The sequence below is a fragment of the Lepeophtheirus salmonis genome, chromosome 8 (assembly GCF_016086655.4).
Source record: "Lepeophtheirus salmonis chromosome 8, UVic_Lsal_1.4, whole genome shotgun sequence".
Taxonomy (NCBI): domain Eukaryota; kingdom Metazoa; phylum Arthropoda; class Copepoda; order Siphonostomatoida; family Caligidae; genus Lepeophtheirus; species Lepeophtheirus salmonis.
Genome location: NC_052138.2, coordinates 23,270,578 through 23,292,416, shown reverse-complemented (window position 1 = coordinate 23,292,416; position 21,839 = coordinate 23,270,578).

The window sequence follows — 21,839 nt, the reverse complement described above, 5'->3', positions numbered from 1 at the left end:
TTCCTTGGTCTCATAGCTGCTTACAGCTAATTTAATGAAATGTCATGATAGGTAAGCAGTTTCCCTACAAAATATTCTATTAATTGCCTTGGTGGCCAGAATAATTATTGTTTTTTTTTACATCCTAGTGGATATTCTTATTTTCAACTATGCTGATAGGTATAAAGTTGTCTACATTTGCTATAAGCATCTGTTGACACGCATTATTTTTAGGCATGGGATTTTGGTTCATAAATATTATAGTTTTATTCTCCTCCCTTTCTACAAATATGTCCAATCCATGGTCATTTTTTGATCGAAGGTGTGTGAATTAGTGAACATATTTAAAGTACATGCTTTTTGATTCTTCTTTTGTTTAACAACACATCGCCTCTTTCCTTGAAGTCTCTTTAGCTAAGACTAGCCACTCGACTTAAATTTGACAGCTACTGTAGACTGAGCTCAAGTAAAGTCTTAACCCTATACGAGTATTAAAGCTATAGACTTAAAATGAACTCAAAAGAATATGAAGACTCAAACTGGACTTAATAATAATATTCAAGAACTCGAATTAAACTCAATAATAGTATTTGGACTTTTCCCCTTTTTTCTAAAGTTTTTGCCTAAATCACGAGTTTGCTATTTTTGGGGCTCATTGGAGTTACTAGAGATGACTTACCATTAATATGCCGAGAAATACTACTATTCAAATTTTCTTTGGGGCTCAGGTACTCTCCAGTGATTACCTTCCTAAAGCCTTTACTATATTTAATATAGTAAAAACTTATTAGCAGATAAATGACCTCGATATATTGAGACCCACTTATATTAACATTATTTCTCTTTTCTCATAATGTCACTATAAAAGAGCTATACTGTATATTTTCTTCGTAGTTTGGAGAATTCTACTTTATGTGAAGGTTTCATTTGAATTAAAGTGCTTTGGTAATAGTCTACCTCTACGCTTATTTTTAATAAATTGAGAAATGAACCGCTTCTCACATTTAATATGTTGATTTGTAGTTGTAAATTAATATATTATCTATGAATTAATGAAGCTATCAAAAATAAATGCAATTAGGAATATTCTATTCTCAATTGCATTAATCCTTATAAGTATGTATTAGACTGCTTCTAAAATTTATTTATTTTCAAAGTGTTTGGAGAGTATAGTCTTAAAAATTTCCTTTTCATAAAAAAAAGAACAAATATAATGTTGTAGCCATATTGTTTAATGTTTAAAAGTTGAGCAGAGAGACCTTGAAGTTTTAAATTTCACAATTTTATAAGAAAATAATAAAATAAAAATTACCTACAAAATAGACAATATAAGTCAAAAATAGAGCGTTTTATGTGACATAAACAATCTTTTAAAAATTACTTTTACAATTTTCTCCTAAAATGAATATTTATCATAGGAAATTATAAAGAAAGTCACATCGTACCGGGTATAGATCACACTTTTTTCTCTCTTATGTATAATCTAAAATCTATATTTTTAAAAGCCTATATACATCATGGTTAAAAAAAGTGTTCCCTATAAGTGGACTATGTCTCACTAAGATTTTGAAAAAAAAACACCCAAATTTAAGGACCAGTCTATTATGCATAAACATATACAATTTCACACAAATAGGACTTACTTTTACAGATTCGTAGATGTTTAATCAACACACTTCCGGTTAGTGTTAATGCAAGCAGTGTATCAAAGGCTATAGCTCTGGATTTTGTTGAATATATTAGAGAATAATACGTATTAGGATTTCTCTCCCGGGATCTCGTTTTACCATTATTAATCGGGGTTTTACATCTACGGGAAATTACTGGGAAATCCTGTATTTAATTACTTCATGATATCAGCATTATTTAATAGTTATAATTACCTATACAAGCATATCGAGTTGACCTTGACCCCGTAGGTTTGGATTGTGTATTTCCCAATTATAGATCTACCAAAAATTAGCTCTTTTAACACTTACTATTTAAGTTCTTATTTCGGGTCAAGTTCCATAGTTAAAAAATGGTACCTGCGGGTAATAAAAACCCACTTGAGTACAAGCCTTGGCTTCCATCATGGGGGGGGAGAGCGTTTAGCTCTAAAAAATTACCACTGTTGATGATAATAATATGAGATAAAATGAAGAAAATAAGTATTGATAATTTATGACGGGTAAGACTAGTCAAAATTTATTATTTCGTATTTTAAAATATAAAATACGTGAGTGGACTCTGGCCGAAAACATTTTTGCTAAAGGAGAATTTACCAGAAGGACATTTCGCCGGAAGGACAATTTAACGGATGGATATTTGCTGAAGGGGCATTTTACGAATGTTCATTACGCCTAAAGAGGGGGGAAGAAAAAGGAAGTACTTTAGAAAAGGAAAAACAGTTTCTTTCTTCTTTTTTGTATATTAATTTAATAAGTTTTGTGTGTGTTAACATCTCCCCTAAAAGAAGGATTATCCCCTATTATTGCATAAACTGATTTAAAAATGCATAAATATATATATACAATATACATATATGAATTAAAATATAATTTTAATATTTTCCCAGCATTAATGCTATTTTAAATGTAGAAAGTTATTATCTTTATAGCAGTAATTCATTTTCTCCCTTAAAAAGCATTAAAAAAAGCAGCTGATATTAACAAGAGCCTCAATTCAGGTGCAACATACGCCTCGCTCCCGCCTTTTCCTCACAATTTAACAGAAAAACACAAAGCTCTAATTATGTCAAAGGACTATTTGCCTAACGTACATTTCACCAAAGGACCTTTCAAGGTATTTGGCCAACAAATTTCTTGACAAATATTGATATATGCGATTGCAATTTTTGTTCAATTTAAAATGAAAGTATGATAAATAAGTATGGTTCATAGGATATTTATGTAAATTATTCAGTTCTATTTTGCAGAAAAATATTTTATTTTTTTTGAAATTCTATCCATTAAAGATTATGTAATTACAGACCAGTAGTATAAGGTTCGGATTTAGTTCGAATCTTTACCGTACTAGTGATTTAAATAATTTAAAAAACATGACATTAATTCGAATGGAAGAAAAGTGTTAGTCTCTTCTCCGTTAACAATTAATTGTCATTCTACATGATGGATTATTCAAGTTCTACAACAGCAAAGATTCTAACCACATGCAAAATGTGTTAAGTTTATATATAATGATAATTTATTAATTATAGCATTTGAACAATACTTATTTATCATTCTATAATTTGAAACTAAATTAAAATATGCAGCTGTATTTTATTAACTATCCTTTTTCGACCAAATGGTCCTTTTGTAAAATGTCCATTAGGCAAATTTTCCTTCGACAAAAATGTATTATGGCAATAGTTCTAGAACCAAAAAAATATATACTAAAACTTATTTGTATTTATTATTTACTAACGGTATCCCGATATTTCCCGGGATCCTGCAATTTAAAAAAATCTTAACCGAGATATGGGAAATCTTAAAATGTATATACTGTAACATTATATATATTTCAAAATAATATTCGTTTATTTCATAACTTATGGATTTCAAATTCAAACTCAAAAAATGTTGTAAATTTATTTGTTGAAAAGATAATAATTCTTTCATTATTTTTTTAAGAATAGCCTGACATTTAACAGTTGAAATATAATGAAAAAAAAGTACTCATTAAGCCCATGTTCATTTTTTTAACATTTTAAAAGATGATGTTCAGTTGAAGGTTGATATGTTATAAATGATAGATTTTTTCATCCTCGTTCTTTAAAAAGCAGATATTATTAAAAAGAATATTTTATTAAAGTTTCTATTAGTAGGTACTGGTGTTGTTCAGTATACCGGTACAAATGTTGTTCGGTATAACGGTACTATTTATTTATTCCCTAAAAAACATTATTCAATCACAATTCCTAACTTAAACTCATCTCCAATTGTCTCTGGATACGGGATCATTCATAGCTACTATGGCCTCTATACGGGACAGCAGAGGTAGGATTTTCGCTAAGAACTTCTGTTAATTGCTAATTAGAGGACTAAGGAGAAAATAGCAGATTATTTCTTACTTACTAGATATTTACTGTAGGTTTTTTTTTGGTTTTTTTGAAGATTTTATACTTTATCCTTAGTTTCAGTTACGCTCTTTAGAAGGAGGGAGTAAAGGCCGTTTATGAGGTTTCATTTTTAGATAATATTGAAAAAATTTCACTAAAGGACACTAGTCGTCTTAATATTGTTTTAGATTTAGATCAAAAACATGGCAAATCTCAGGTCCCCCTTGCATATTCATAATTCCTCCCTTGTTGGGAACCTCTGACTTAGACGGATTTTTTGGTAATCCGTGGGTCATTTGGCACTTTTTATAAAAATAAATTAATTAGTGGACTAACGTTAGCAGATTAGCATTAGCGGACCCACAAACGTACAAAATTAGAAGGTTTCCACCTCTGCGGAACCGAAGATAAATTTTTGTCCCTTTTTGTTTTTCTGTTGGTCTCCAGGATTACGCCAAAATTTACAGATCGATTTTGATCTAACTTGGTAAAAGATTATATATGGTCACAGTAAAAGACCATTAAGTTTTGAGAGGTCACAGTCAAAGGTCAAGGTAGTAAAAACCGTTGAACATATATAATCTACCATAACTTTGGAACATACCAGGTGTAGAAAAAGTAATGAGAACTTCTAAAAATATAGTACTGAATAGTTGTTGTTGATTCAATCTTAAAGGTCCAATTATTTTCGAATCGCTTATATTCTAAGATTTTGATTGATGTACATGTTGTAAACAAAAATTCTGTATATGTCGTGATTGAGGCAAGAAGAGCCATCATAGGCAATTTAATCCGCGCCGAGAGAATCCCCTCGGACATTATGAAGGCCTTAAACGTCAGCAAGACCACAGTCTGTCGGGTCAGAAATCGTTTGGCTGATGGGGATAACCTAAAGGATAACCCCTAGAGTAAAAAAAACCACCAAAGTGAAGCCTGAAGACATCATGGAGGCCTTTAAGGCTAACCTAACGATGAAGATGTCAGAGTACGCCAAGAAGAAGAAGGTGTATCGCTCTACCGTAGGCAAGGACATCTGATAGGCTGGAGGAAAGTTCCTTAGAAGAATTGAAATACCACTCATGCACAATGTCAGAAAAAACTCCGTCCTCAGCGAACTTTTCAATGATCTGAAAAACAACAGTAACCGGGTAATTTTTTTCGCTCATTAAAATAAGTTTACCGTTGACCCCGTCTACAACAAGCAAAATGATCTTATGGTATGCTTTGGCAAGGCTGACAAAAGCATCAGGACAGTCACCAAGAACAAACCTCCAGCCTCTGTGGTGCTGTTTGAGGTTGTTGCATCAATTGTAGAAAAAATGCCTCCAATTCGGTTTCCCTTTGGATACCTGTACCCACAGCCGACTACTTGATGGGGTTGAAGGAAAATGGGGTAGAATAGATCACGAAGACCATGAAGAAGTCTAACAAGGCTATGTACGTATTTCAGCAGGTCGGGACTCCGGCCCATACTGCTAATATTGTACAAGAGTGGATGAATAACAACATAAACTTCTGGTACAAGAATCTTTGGCTGCCTCAAAGTCCAGATTTGAATCCACCGGATTACTCCATTTGGTGACAAATTGAGAAGAAGGCCTTCAAAGTCCAGCACCCAAATATTGATGCCCTAAAGACCTCCGTTAACCAGCAGTGAGGGATCATGTAAAAGTCACACGTTACCAATGTGTGCAAAGGGTTCCGGAGGCGGTTGGAGGCTGTCATTTAGGCTGATGGTGGTCAGACTCATAAATAATGTGCATTGTTATAGTAAAAAATATTATAAAATAAAATTTTCTATATACAACATCATCCTGATCAATTATGAGTATTTTCAGAACTACTTAAAGGCAGGTATCAGAACTTTTGAACACTCAGTACAGAGTACAGAGTTGTAGTGGATCCAAAAACAATGAGTGTGGCAACTGTTTACTGTCTGTCTCCCCTCACTAATAATAGAGAAGATTATTTTATGACTATTAGTAGGTTAGGGCGTCTACAGGGGGTTGGCTTTAAGGGACTGTAGAAGAAGGAATTTTTGCTTTTTACTAGAAATGTTTTCGTCATTCGGGCAAAAAATTTCAGCAAAATTGAATTTAATATTTAAATTTAATTTTTTAAATTTTTTTATAAAATTTAATTTTTTTAATTTTTTTATAAAAATTTAAATTTCTGTGAATAGCTATAGATTTTTGAAATTTTTTCTAAAAAATTTAATTTTTTGTAGAGAACCTTTCCAAATAATTTAATATTTCAAATTTAATTTCAAACCAAGACCACTGCCCCCCAAAAAAACATAATTCTGCGGACGCCCCTGATAGGTTTTGCAAATAGGGTAAGTTTTCAATGTCCTATTATGTAGATATGTGGTACTTTCAATGCTAAGAAGATACCTAGTGTTGAGATATAAACAAACATTAGTTTTATTATATTTTGTTTCTACGCATTTTTCTTTAATTTACGATTTCCTGAGACAAATTCAGTTAAAATAAAGCTATGAGTAACAATTTGATTTATATTTAGTACTCTGTACGTTATTTTTATGCAGTTTTTCTCATAAAAGAAGAATAATATCTACAACAAACGTTATTATTTAAATGAATGCATCGGACACGTTGTAAAAAATTACGTATCGACATATAATAATCAACTTACTTGACAACTTTAAATAACATACATTAACTTGAGTTAACACATAATTTAAAGCAAAAAATATAAGGGCATATTGACATAATGTGAGCATTTATATTCACTGAACCGTCTGGGTAATAGACTCTACAAATATATCAGACTATTTCAATCAGGACTATTTAAAATGCTACGGCATAATAATAATGGTTTTTCCATATTTGTAAATGGCGAACTTTAAACCCTTAGATCAAAGGTGGGCACAAATTTTGATGAATAGTTCATTTTAAAAAGTTATATAAATTAAAATGTTTGATAATTAAAAAATGCAGAATAAGATATTTAGGGATAAGAAAAATAAATTGATTTTGATTTTCACAATGATATTTCCAAATCATTAAAAAACGGCTATGTTTGTTGAAGTCAGCTGTCAATTATTAGATGTTAAAAAAAGATATATATTTGATGAAAAAATTTATTCCCTATTTTCCAATTAATATTTTTTCTTTCAAATCAATAATTTTTTTATGATCAAGCCAAATATTCATGAATTTTGCGGAAAGCCCTGCCGGGCTTTATGTTTTTGCTTCAGCTTGTTTGTCTTTTTATAATTTATATTCGTGTTTTACGGTTTAAACAACAATAATAAATGTGGGTTTTAGCCTACAGGCCAAAATGTTGTTCCATGGTGTTATCTGTCTTTTGGGTAATTTGATGTGGAAGGACACAAATCATAACGCTTTATTGAATCTTCTTGACAGACAACAAGAAAAAAAAAACGTGTAACCCTTAGTATGCCCCCCTTATATGCACCCGTAAAGTCAAAGTTTTCTATTACTAAGTATAAATAAATTGCCGATCTTTTATTTTTTTTAAATGACCCCTAGTACATAACTTTATTGATACTATGGACTTTTTTCTTGTTTTAGAAGCATTACCAATGTTTCTTTTAGATATAATGTAGCTATGACAATATTGAAGTCATCAAATATAAAAAATGATCGATTGAAAGAGATCTAGTTCTTTGTGATCAATAGTAGTGCTTACAAAATTGAGTATTTCCTATGTCTAATATTTTGATTTAAACATTAGAAAATATATTATGTAGAAAATGTAATTAATTTGTGGTTGATAATAACAGTCTTATAATTAATCAGACAGTCAAATGTTATCCCTGTCCTTTAAGAGGCACAGTATATAAAAGGTAAAGTAAAAAGTTTTGAGTGTTTTTTCAGTTTATTTTACAATTAGATTAGAGTTAGGATTATCTGATTTAGATGAAATATACGCCGTTTTGTTTAATATATTTTTCCCCATTTTGAAGGCAATTTGGTAATTATGCGCTGGAAAAAAGTCTTCGTCCCTATTGGTCATAGTGACTATATATACGGTGTGTAGATGAGAAATTTCATTCTCTTTTTTTGCTTACAATTGTACTGATAACGTCATAGAGGAGCTAATTTAGGAGGAAATTCGATAAAACTTTGATAATTCGATACAATATAGTATTTTGTTTTCTCATCCGACAAAACTATTTGTGTAAATTTTTACCCTCTATTGATTACAGTATTAAAATTATTTAAAAAAAATAAATTTAAGGTTGTTTTTAAGGAAAAATACTTCAGAACATAAATTTTTAAATAAATATAGAAAAATAGTGGACATCTGATGGATTTGTACAGGTTGCCACATCACAAATACGTCTAGTACCTCTAGAAGAAGACATAATTCTTGGAATAATATGATTTAACACTGAATAATAGTCCGCAACACTGAACTTGGTTCCGTTGTGAAGTCACCAAAAAGTTGTTAGCTAGCGTCAACCAGACTGCGTTGCAAGTTTTTTATCAGCATACCTTATATATAGATACCTTGATATTGGTAAAAAACGTAACCAGATCATTGCCACAAGCCTTTCTTGAGGCTAGTATTGTACCATCAAGAAAATTTTGCAAATTCTTGAAAAGGTGATAATCGCTTGGTGCCAGGTCCGGACTATACGGCAGATGCGATAGAACCTCCCATTTAAGCTCTAGAATATTCTAGCTCGTCATTAAAGATGTGTGTGTCCTGTTTCAATCCGGCCAGTTGTTGACAATATAAGAGGGATTTGCCCAATGGGAACAGTTCATAGTTGATGATTCCTTTCCCATTCTACCAAACACAAAGTATAACCTTCTTGGCCATTATTCTTTTCTATTATTTTATTGACATTTTCGATGATTGGACCAATAGAGTGTGCCTCCTCTTTGACGTCCATATTACAGGAACGGAATCATTTGAACCACCATTTTGTTGTTTTATTTGATAATGTATTGGATCTGTAAACCGCAGAACTTTTTTTCCGGCCTACTCTGCCTTTTCACCTTGGTCGTAGTGATACTGAAAAATGTAATCACACAACTATAAATGTACTTATTTTATGTGTATGCTTAACCTTTAAGCATACTTTAAGTTTTTTTTAATGCAATATATTAATGATGAGATATAGCTTACTAAAGACATCTAGAGAAAACCGCTGGATGAGTTTTAAGCATCATAAAGCTCTATGGGAATGTATTAATATATTTATATTGGTAGTTTGATATGATTTTCATTATGACATGGGTTACTGTTGGATACAGTACAGTACTTTATATCTCTCAAAAAAAATTATATTTATTGATTTTTACCATTCAAGTTTTAATTTAAGTTTTGTATAACTTATTTATCAAAAACATATAAGTTTCGACTGATTTCATATTATTTTTAAAGCATTTATTTCTAATCCTCTCAGATGCATCATTTACTGTATCAATATACAATAATAAATTAGCATCTGCCGATAACTTTTGTTTATTTCCTTTAGAATTATTTTTGGCTAAGGTGAGATATTACAGGATCACAGCTTATCAGAAGATGGTAAATCTGATCATTATGGGTGTTATTTTTTATGACTTTCTTGAGTGATTAAGTGTGGCATTTCTAATTTCTTTATTTAATGCTTCTTCATAATATAGCCCAATTGAAAAACATGTGACTCAATTATTTGTTTCCATTAATCTTGCGGTACACTCTCCAGCAAAATCCTTCTTTTGGAAAAGTGCACAAATATGTGTTGGTTTTTTTTCAATTTTTAGCTCTTCATTAATGATGTATCTAATTAACCTTGGTGATTTTTTTTGTGGACACTTATTCTTTCATACCAAAACATAAACAAGTCAAAGTATATAAATCATTTTATGAAATTTTAAATAGAAAATAGTCAAATTTAAAAAAAATGTTTTTTATATGATATATAAATATAAAACCTACGTAAAATTACTGTAAAATAGTAATCTTTAACCAATACATTGACTTGTTTTTATTCAAGATTGTGTTCAAAGTTCTGAATAGCTTTCAAACTTTAACTGGATTAGATTTGTAATAGGTATTTTTCGCATAATTAAGTTACAAAAAACAAAAAAAAAACAACAATTTTATCGTTCATTAAATTGTTTTTAATGCCTAAACAACGACATATAGACACATTTTTATTAAATGTGAGCAAAAAAACATAAATTAACAATATCAATATTTAGAATAACGACCCTTTTTTCTGTTAAATGAAGCACTGTAAAAAAAACTAAAAAGACTGTAGTGCTATCAGTCCGGTCCGAATAAATTTTTTTTCCTTATCGGTCTTTAATGGTTAATACAGTTTACGGTTATACAGTATACGGTTCAATACAACTTCTTTTAAACAGACACAATACATTAAATTTAAAGTATTAGGAATAATACTAAAGTAACAAGCTAGGATTAAAGAAAATAAACAGATAGCTAGGACAGTTGAACGGTAAAAAAGATTGGAGCTATAAAAAAAAAGAATGAAAGTGGAGGGGTGAGCATTCTAGGCACGACCCAACACTACATAGAGATAATGGATCGTTTATGACTGCTTTTAGGTATATCGTTTTGTTTTGTTTTATCTTTTTTGTTTGTTAAGGTTTGAATCCAGCTGAATGTCATATAAAGGCCAAGAAAAATAAAATAAAATCCCCTAAGCTTTTCCTTGTTTCTGCAACAGAACCTAAGAAACAATGTTATAAAACAGGTCAATTTTGACCCAACTTATGAAAAAGTGTAGGTATATATTATATGAGTATATTAGGGATTTAGGGGTCCCAAAGTTTTGTATTGCTGTCCTAAATCTTAAGGATTTGTTCCAATTGGATGCAAAAGCCGTCCTAAAGAACAACATTTCCTACATCCTATCAATCAATATTTACCAATTTTTGTTTATAAAAACAAATATACTTTAATGAAACCTAAATTATTTCTGTATATGTAAGATACTTAAAATTTTAATAAAGTTTTTTCAATTGGTAAACCAAGTTACTTTATTACTATAATATTAGTGAAAATGATACTTTCTAAAGGGTGAACTAAAATTTAGGATGTATTTCAAGGACAAATAACAGGGACGTACGGGGACACAAATCCAGTTTAGATGGGCATAGGGGCAATTTGCTCCATATCTGGCCCTAAGATTATATACACCAAGAAGAAATATATTAAAGGCCATAAAAAAATAAAAAACATTGACATTATATAAAGAAAGATTGTTTTAAAAATAAATATTATTCTTTAAAAAAAATGTCATTTGATGAAATATGATTATTATTTAAAAAATAATAACTGTTTGAGACAATATCAGGTATACATATTATTTTAAAAAGGTATTTTGAAAAAAGGACTGATTTTAAGTAGTAACACATAAAGGAATGACACAACCCTATTAAAAAATGTACAATAGCAAAATATAGACAAATTGAATCAATACTCTCCTTCTTTCTTTTTTTTCTATATTGGATTCCTTATTGACATACCCCTTTGCCACTGGGGCATCACCATAACATGGTTTTAAATTCCATCTAATTTTTGCATATTTTAATTTATGTAAAAAATTTATGAAACCTCATATTTAGGGGGGGGGAGAGCCAAATTCCCGTAGCTCAATTATTTACTTTACAGAATAAACCATAGAAACTCAATTCTTTCATTATAAATATAAGTGTTTTCCCATTTTTACAATAAAATAGATCTGAGATAATTCATATCAACAGTCATAATTTCTCTTTTTTAATATTATACTTCTAGGATGACATATAGGCAATAACATTAATATTTTTAATTTTTTTAGTCACACCAATTTGGCCCTTAACCTTCAATAGAATCTAGTGAACCTTTCTTCCAATTTACTATGTTCAGTCTCCTATTAAATCATAGAAAGACGTTGATTTAATTATTTTTTTCAAATATATCATTGCAAACTTATAGTCACATACATTGAATGATGTTACAAATTCATATTTATTCTATAAAATGGTATATATTAGAGTATCGTTAATAACCACAATTCTATGTTCTCAGTCAGATGTGATTTATTTGGTTTAAACGTGAGGTGGGCTTAAGGTAAAGATAAAAATGTGGGTCACTTTTTTTTTTAAATATATATTTTTACTTCTTTATTGAAAATGAAATGCAGAGCACAGAAAAATATTTCTACAATAATTTTTTTTTATGAAGAGATTTTAATTTTATAAGGAACTTTTTTAAAGAAAGGCCAAGCCTTTTTGCTTTCATTTTTAGTTGAATTGTTTCTTTATTTTATGAAATGTATTTTTTTTATATAAAATAATATTTATTTCCAGTTTTACTATGATATTTTTTTAATAAAAAAAGTCAATCCATTTTCTTTTTATAATTTTTTTTCTTTTTAATTTTATGTCTTTAAAATTTTAGAAAATTATAATTATATTCAGCGTGTGTGCCCTAGACAAGATGGGGGCCAGAGGCAAGTACACCCTAAAACTGGCCCTCATTACATGGCATCTATACATAGCCATTTCAATGACTGAATGTAACGTATGTAATAAATCTGAAAACCAAATATACAAATATTTGGCAAAAAAAACACTAATTTAGATATCCTTCTACACATTTGGAAAAATCACCTTCATATCTTTATTATTAGGACCATGCACGGTTTATTTGACATTTTTGGCCCCAAATTCAGGGTTCCTCCCTCATGTTGGCATATGGTTCACATCATTTGTGTACTTAGTTTTTTAGAACTTGTGTTTGCAACTTCCAAACCCCACCTACCTACGACATACTTTGCACATAGCCCCTTTCCATATTTCATTACAAAAGGATTAAGGCGGCAAGTGATTCTTATGACCGATTCCTTTATTTATTCATTTGAAGAGAATTTTATTCATGAAGTAATTATTATCATCATAGTTGCATTTGTTGCAATTTAAAGGAATGCGCAAAAGAGCTTAGGTGAAGCTCTCTTCACTACTAAGTATTTTGTTATTTTTTACGCAGTTATTCTCTCTTCATATAAATATTCACATCATTAAGTCAAAAAACACAAACGATGATTTAATGCAACATTTACTCCCAACTCTATTCACGCACTCTTGGCAAAAATATATATTTTGCTCTAAGCTTAATTGTTATCACTGACAATTTAAAGATCATCATTTACAGTCATATATTTTTTAAGTAAAAAAATGGCAGACAAGGAAAACTCATGTGTATATATCAATTAGTGTTGAGACTTAGTCCCAGACTGATTATTATCCGGTTCGATTTAGACCGAATTTTAAATGAAAAAATCCAGGCTAAACTTATTTAGAGGACCTAATTATTTCAGTCCGCTAAAAATCCTTAAGTGTCTGAGATCGGTTTAGGGTTGTAAGACCGATATCCAACAGTAGTATTAACATTCTAGGTATATAGTAAGTACAAACGCTTCTCATTTCCTAGAAAAGTATCGTTTATTGAAATTCTGGAAAATTGTCGTTTTTGGGGATTCCGGTAAATATTTTTTTTTAAATCAAAAATCCATAGTTGTTTATAAAAAAAAACTTTTTTGGAAAAGTAATAAATTTCCTAGCTAAAATCAGTAACTACTTAATTTGGGAAGGGTTGCAGCTCCTCCAGTCACTTAAGTTCGAATCGAATAAAAAGTTATGACTCGGACCGAGTCTTAAAACTATTATTTATAAAACCTAATATCAATTGTTTGCTTAAACAATAAAAGCACATAGACACTTGGGTAATACAACTGGATGCATCAAGGAGGCACGGTGAGACCTTAGAACTAATTTTAACAATAAAATTGATATTTCAGCTGAAATTCCTAGGGCATTCTGAGACTATTATGATTTGTAGTGGACTGAACTAATTCTGTCATTTAAAGATGATCGGTTGGATGTCAATTGTATTTCAAAATTATGAAGATGGACCCACAAATACATCATAAGAAAGATGGACCCACAAATACGTTAAATATGTTGCATAAATTATATTTGTATAGTTCAAAAATCTGATATTCCGTTATGAAACAAAATTTGCGCAAAATTTCTACAAGCTGAGTAAAATGTCAAAAATTGAACTTCGTGCCAAACTACAGGGTGAGGACATAAAAATTAGAAAATTTTATATTTCACATCCACATATTTTTTTGCCATTTTATGGCAAACTTTATAAGCGAAAGTTGGTACACTTTTTATTCAATATGTCCCCCTCCATTCTGAATTATGGATTCAATACAGGGATGAACAAAAACACAGCTGGCCTTGATGAAGTCTGAGGACAAGTTCTTCCACTCCTCCATGATCACAGCCTTCAGGGCATCAACATTCAAGATAGAAGTCTAGTTCGTCATGCCATCCAAGATACCTCTAACAGCGAAGTCCAGGTGGTTCACGTCGGGTGAGGATGAAGGCCAGAAAGAAGTCATGTTCTACCTTCAGAAATGCTGCACCTTCTTGGACAAGTGTGGCGTGCTGCTCTCTGAGGTAAGCACATGGCTGTCCCTGGGGAACGTGCTCTTCAACCATGACAAAACATGGTGCCTGAGGACCTTTTAGTAACCGTCCGTGTTGACTTTCTCGTTGGCCTTGAAGAAGTAGGGATGCATCTTTTCCACGAGGCTAAGGACTATAACCTGAGCTGGATGTTTGGTCCTGAAGGTTCCCTCGACCTGAGTTCTTGATTCATCCAAGAAATGATCATTTCTCCTGTTTAGAACAGCGTTCAGTGTGAAGATCTTTTTGTCGGAGATCGATTTGTATGTGGAGGAGATTGCACACTCTCTGCTTCTTTGCTTGTTGCTCGGACATTTTTGATCACACAAAAACAAAAACAAAGTGTAGCTTTTTGTCATCTTTATCGAATGGGAAAGTCAAACTTATAGAACTGAGGCTATACAGCCTCAAAGAGGATTCTAATTTTTGAGTCCTCGCCCTGTAGCCCTGCTCCTGTCCTAATATTTAATTGAAATATATTTTTACCTTCTTCTTAAATTAACGCATACTTAGGCCAAAAAATTATATAGTGAATGTTATGAATGTATTTATAAAATCAATTGTTTAAATAAACAAAAACAACAATAAAAAAAACTCTTCGACACTTGGGTTTGCATTATGCAATTTCTTTCAAGGGTGATGACAAAAGTATTTGTTAAAGGAAAAATATCATATACAAGTAGGTAGGTAAGTGAAATGTTTGTAGGCTCATTTCAATACTTTCTTTCATCATTAAGAATGATGTAAAATTTAAAAAAAATAAAGTAAAAGAATTAATGCTATATTAAACTTATGTGAGAGGTTTTGAATATCCATTTCATTCTATAAAATCAAATAAGCATCGAATGAAGAGTATTAATCGAATTCTTAGTTTTAAACCAGTTGGTTGTTCTTAAACTTTTTAATAGGTTTGAAAATCGGTTCAAGGCCAATTTACCCCCCCCAGTTTGATCTAAAGGGATTTTTGTAGATCGATCTGGACCAACCCAAAATTCAAGCCATGCACTGAAATGTTTATCGTTGACCAAAATTTAAACCGTAGATCCAAATTTGTATCTTAGACCGAAATTCAGAACGTGGATGAAATATTCTTTTCCTAAAGATCTCAAGAAAAAAAAAGGAAGTTATTTTTAACTTCAAAATTATTTTCTAAAAAAAAAACAATTTTTATAGGTAGACCTAATTGTACTAAAAGATCGGGCCAGAACGAAGTTTGTCTGAATAAACATAAATTATAGCCGAAACCCAACATTATTTTTTACTCCAATTCAAAATAAAGCCATTAATGTTCAAATTAACTTGTTTTTAAAATATTTCATTTTTTTTCTATAAAATAAAAAACGTTTTGTTATTACTATATTTTTCATGATAAATAATATATTTTTATATTTCTTATAAATATGGTCTTTTTTTATAAACTATTATATAACTCTGCATATATTAGTTGATCACTTAGTAACATAATACATAACTAGAGGAATATAATTATAAAAATATAAATAAACATTTTAGTTTAAAATTAGACCTCCATATAATTTCTTCCGTTCTCTCGTTATGTCTTAATTTTATAAAATTCTAAAACAGTATGAAATATTCACTTAGCAATATTGAAAATGAAAAGAAAAAATACATATCATTCATAAAAAAACATTTACATAATTTATTTTTAAATGGAGACAAATACACAGAAGACGTAAAGAGTGATAATAAAAAAACAGTAATAAAATCTTCACAGCCATAATATTTTTTTTAAGGACAATCATGCTTTCTAAAAATACTAACAATATCTTTTTAAGTTAACTATGTCAGAGGCAAAATCCCATAACTGTACATATACTCTAGGTACTTTGAAACTAAATAAAAATAGCTCTAAATTTTCTGGTCTGATAACTCCCTGTAAATAAGTTTTTATGCAATATATGGCTCGAAATTTAAGAGTCTAAAGTAAAGGTCCTTGGTTTTTGTAGGATAATTTATTTTTACAGACCATCCAAAAAGAATAATAGTCGATAATATTTTCTTTTTTTGTACATAGATGGTGTTTTCATGGATATCTCTGTTTTCTTCAAGGCACTGCCAAATTATTTTCCATACTGTTTAAGAGCCACTGCTTTAACACTAGAATGGTCGTTATTTTTCCATACCTTAAATGTCCAAGGTGTCAACAATCACGCCAACCAATTAAAGTTTGATATTTTTTAATGATATGTGATTTATTTTCTAAGATATTAATTTAAAAAGATATTAATCATAAACATAATATATACATAATTATGGCTATTTATAAAACTGTATATTTAAATTAGATTTTGCTTTTTTTTTTTTTTTTTTAAAATTAAAAATTGTTTGGAAGAAATATTTTATGAAATAAGAAAGTTTAGTTCCATTTAGAACTAAAAAGAAATAGACTTGAAAATGCGACGGTGTCAAATGTAACAGTGCTAAACAATTATAAATAAATGTTAATCAACACTTTTTCGCTGATGGAACAATAAAAGTTTAATCATGAAACATATTTTCTCAGTTTTTCATCTTTAAAAACAAAAAAGAAATTGATGTATTTTTATTAAAACAGTTTTTGACCTCATTTTTTGCATAGTGATTCTCAAAAATTTAACTATTTTATTACTGATAAAAAGAGTAAACAAGTATTTATATATATATATATATACGAGTATTCGTGTATATATATTCTTTTTCGCCCGCTAAAATTACTTGCAAAAATGTATACGCACATAAAAGTCACATGCTAAAATTGTAATTGACTTAGGGATAAGCAATAAATATTGTGAAAATTATTTTATTCGTACACTCAAAGGGGTGTGACTTTTAACTTTCGTATTAAAGAACTACTATTTTCAGGATTAAATATAAAACATTACAAAAAAAATTGTGAATGATATATTGACATTCACTACCGTAGATGTAACATTTGATAAATTAGGAGGGCTTGATGTCAATCAAAAGGAGCAGAGGTGTGGCGTAGTGTCATGGTAAATACAAAGGCCTAAGTGACCAATTGGGATATCTTTACAAATCATATTTTATTTGTAAAGACCAGAAAATTAATCGACATAGATTGCCATGAGGGCACAATATATCTCAAAAGTCATGGAAATCAACTTTACGGCTGATGTAAGGATGTTATTCCTCCACACATCTTTAAAAAGAGGATTAGGGTCCGCTGTTTGAGCTTTTAAAAAAACTATGACCATTTTGAATGAAGGTTTTTTTTAGATGACCATTTTTTTAGAAAAAGAATTGACTTTTATTTATATAGGAAAAAAAACAAATACCAACAATTTTTAAACAATATTTTATTAAGGGGAGTAGATAACCCCCCACGGAACTCGCATAGTACTGCTCTGGATCAAGGAGATCATTAGCGACCGTTCCGAGTTTATGCAGCAGAACAGTGTACCATGTCATGTGTAGAGTTGATAGAGGACGAGGAGAAGGCAGAAGCAAGACATATGGTACAACTGAATTAAGAACATGACTAATATCAATAATCCTCTTCAATGAAGAGGAGACCCTTGGCCATTAGTGCATGAAAAATATCATAACTTTATTTAAATTCATATATATTTATTCAATATTCATTTTTAAAAACAATTTACACCAAAAATTTGAAAGTATGCTTACTTCAGAGGGAGAAGTTAACACCATGACGTCTTTTTAAATAATGAGTAACAAATAAGAAAGAGCACATGCGACAACCGTTTTTCCTTATTTAATTTCAAAACATCTTTTTTCATTACAAACATGTCAAGTCTAGTCCAAAAAACTTCAGGAATGGTTAAACCCCACTATTACAACTGATCAGATTGGTTTGTATGGACTCATTTTTATAAGGTTTGTTGGAGACAAGGACTACAAGATGTGTTCATGCCTTCATTGCCATCAAGGAGAAGCGCAACTGGTTGGAGGAAGGTAAGATGAAGGTTGTTTACAGCCGCTAAAGGAGTCATGTGGAGATGGTTATTGAGACGACTGAGGGCAAAGTAAAACGGATTGTTGTAACCCTGTCTCCAGTTTGTAAACTATAAAAATATACATATCTGTGACTGAATTATGTTTGTTTTCTTCATTTTGAATTTTAGGCGAAAGTTAGAAGTCCCAACCCTGTAAATATAATAATGAAAAAATATATATTTAGTATAAGCAAAATCCTATTGATAATATGAATCATCATCATCTCTTTCAATAAGATATTATCTTATATGATAAAATATAATTCAAATTTCATTCATTACAAAAACCGTCTAATTCGTTTGACTTTTATTATTAAATTATGAAGGTGAAGAAAAAAAAAATGACTATTGTTCAAAAGTCGTATTTTACTACAAAATATTTACGGATTGTAAATAAAATATATCTATATATCAAACTTTGAGGATTGAGATTCAAAGTATTTTATTCTTCATTATTATCAGGAGTCTATTCAGTTATTATAGTTAAATACAGTGAATTGGTCATAAAAACAGCTAAGAGGTTACACGATTCACCCCGCCCTTTTTCTACGTCGGGTATTGGAGCTCGTTCTATTATAAGTTGGATTCTTATCTATAAATTATATTCAAGACTATAGCTCTTGTATTGGCTTATTTGCTATTTCTTTTTTATCCCCTGTTATTTGAATGCTGGTTATTAAATAACTTATTGTGTAAAAAGCACAAGTACCTATGCACTTTGCTTGACTGGGTATTGTTATTTACAGGCTGTAGCTTATTTGTAATATATACTTTGTTGACATGTGACCCAGGCATTGTATATAATACCTAGTCGTTTATTATATAGTTTGTCTGAGACTATCAGGCATTATATATATTACCTAGGTTTTTTTAAAATAATGATGGACTTTCAAACATTGCCGATAACATATGTAACTATATTGTATTCTACTCATAATGAAATTAGATTACAAATTATAGTAGAAGTTTCAAGACAGGATTACGAGTTGATAATAATTTATATATTCTGTCATTAGACTGTCCTGTTTTTGGGAGAAACCTTTTTCTTCTCCTGCACAAAAACCTTTTGGTACTAGAAACAATCATAAAATCACCCATTTTTGGGTGATAAAGACCATTTTAGTTGTTATTTTAAGTAATATCTTTGGGTCTTTTGTACCGTCCATAATATGATAGTATGAGTCAAAAATTGTACTTTTCATTGGGTAGTACATATCAATCTTGCCATAAAAACACAGTTTAAGCTAATTATACCAACGTATTTTGGAAGTTCGGTTTTTAATCATTAAATAAAGGGCTTTCAGAACATTTAAAGTTAATTGAGCGGGAAAAAATACCACATTTGATTATTTTTGGTGGAACCACTGCTCCCGTGCAAGAGGCTCAGGAAAAGCCAATTTGATATTATAAAACAAATTTAAACATACTGGTATATGTGAATCTGAGAAAATTGAAACTGTTAATTAATTTTTTTTTCAAATCTTTGAAATGTTTGTTTGCAGGATTTTTTTAGGGGGGTGATTTGTATTTTTCTTGGTGTTGGGCTTTTTTGATAATTTTGACAGATGAGAAACAGCTGTGTGTATGTATACCTGACAACCGAAATCTGTCTGCCATTATAACATGTAAAATATTATATTCTGATTTAGTCTACTCAAAGTAATATCCTAGTCACGACACTGATCATCAAATGAGCGACTCATTGCCTTACCACTGCTACAAACATTTGTCAGTGTATCACAATCTCCTGTTTTTCTTCCTACCTTTGTGAGGAAATTCATTCATTCTATAAGAAAATATTTTTTAATATCAATACAGTGGTACTAGGAAAACTGCCCTGGAGAAAATTTGCCCGTATTTTGTTCAAACTTCATGATGAATAATAAAACATTATAAATTTCCTTATTATTATTTATTTAAATATCTAAACATATTTTTTTGTTTAATCCCCCAAGTGTGAGTATAATTATTGCAATACTAAAATTATTCAACGTTCGCCCCTTTCCCTATAAAGAATTATGAATTATGTGAATTATGGGGACTTGGAGCCTCTTAAAATATAGTTGAATACCCTCCATTCTCGAATTGGTCCCGGGGTGGTGTAGGATTGCTAAAAACCACTGTCAATTCATCCGATATATACAAGGAACCCTTTTAAGACCAATAGTTTAAGCCCTCGGTTTGCAAATTGAAAACAACATTTTTTCTGTGTTTTTTTTATTATGGATGCTAGGTTACATAGAAATAATATTATTTGTAGTTCAATAGTCACATCAATAAATGTGTTTTGTTTAATTTAGTAATGGGTACACTAAATTTTAAATTATTTTTTTGTTTTTCTTTTTGGAAAAGTTAGATTATCTTACTGAGTTATTTTGGAAATAATTCCTGTGATTAAATAAATTTTTAATTACTATAATTTTGTTTAAACATATATCTATATTTTATAAACTCCTACATAAAATAATACAAGAAATGTCTTATAATAATTTTTAAGGACCTAAAATAGATGCAAATTATATGATAGATCTATTAAGTTTTAAATGTTATCATCATATTCGTCATATTTTTTAACAATATTAAGAATAATTTATTTATAGTTTTTATTTTGTTCAAAAATATCATATTTATCGTGTTGAATAACTTCAACTAGATAACAAAGATTAGGATACGATTATATGTCTCACTTATTAATTGCATTATGGAATCCGTCCACCCCATTGTTCGTCCTAGCTCACCATTTTTTGTTCGATCAAACACATTCTATAATTTGATGGGGTATCTTGAGGCATCTCTTCGAATGTTGTTTCTTCTCCCCCTTTATTTTCCAATGTACGTCATTCGGAAAGATGCAATCCATTCAATCATCTTCAGTTAGTTCTTCAAATATATCAATCACATTATTTGGAGGTAGAAATGCGAGTAAAGGAATTGTCTCATTTTTAAACTGGAGTCACTTTTTTTGTGATAACGTTGTTTATAGCCAAGATGGACATTTTTTTTTTTTTTTTTATAAATTTTGAGAGAAATGAAAAAAACAAACAACAAGCATTCAATTCACAATTTGAAAAATAGTCTGAAATGCATTGATATGGGTAATTTCAAAATCAGCTTAAACAGAGTCAGGAGATTCTGAAATCACTTTCTTTCATTTTTGATAAAATATTAAGTATATCTCTTGTGTTTTACTTGGTAAAAGTACAACTGTTCTTGGGACATATGTGTTTTGAACGATTGCAGGAATTGTAACTACTTGATAGTATATGGCTGGTGCAATTTTGAAAAGTTCCATCAATTGCACATTTTTATGCTCTGCAAGGTCTACCAATCCTGGATTTGTACCAAATATAAGAATTCAATCAACAATATTTG